Genomic DNA, 606 nt, shown 5'->3' on the forward strand with positions numbered 1-606 from the left:
ATATATATATATATATATATATATACATACACATATACACCCATGCACGCAGATATATTTTTAGACGTTTGCGAGTCTTGATCGAACAAACCCGTAGTCAAAGCCGTTTCAGCCATGAAAGTACCATTTACTTTCGATTGTTTTTGATTAGATTATCGAACATCTGTATCCGGTTATTATACAGAAGCATGTGATTTGCGAGATATTTGGCTGTCATATTTAGCAGGTTGACCGACCTCATAGGAGCTCTTTCATTCACTCGCATTCAGAACGCTGTCAAGTGTTAGCGTCTGTATTAGTGGATCGTTGATTGACTGGCGTTCTGTGCATTCCGTCAATTTAGTTTTCTAGTGCTTCTTTTGTGTTGGGCATTCTAAAAGCTATTGTTGGTTTTAGCGTGTAATAATGTAACTATACATACATACAAAATACATACGTATATATATATATGTGTGTGTGTGTGTGTGCATGTGTATATGTGTGTATATGAATGTGTGTGCTTGTGTGTGTTCGCGTGTGTTCTTTTTCACATTCGTTCTCTCCTCCAATATGTGTGTGTACATATATATAGGTCCACATCCCCATATATATATATATATATATATA

Source organism: Octopus bimaculoides, chromosome 19 (genome assembly GCF_001194135.2).
Source record: "Octopus bimaculoides isolate UCB-OBI-ISO-001 chromosome 19, ASM119413v2, whole genome shotgun sequence".
NCBI lineage: Eukaryota > Metazoa > Mollusca > Cephalopoda > Octopoda > Octopodidae > Octopus > Octopus bimaculoides.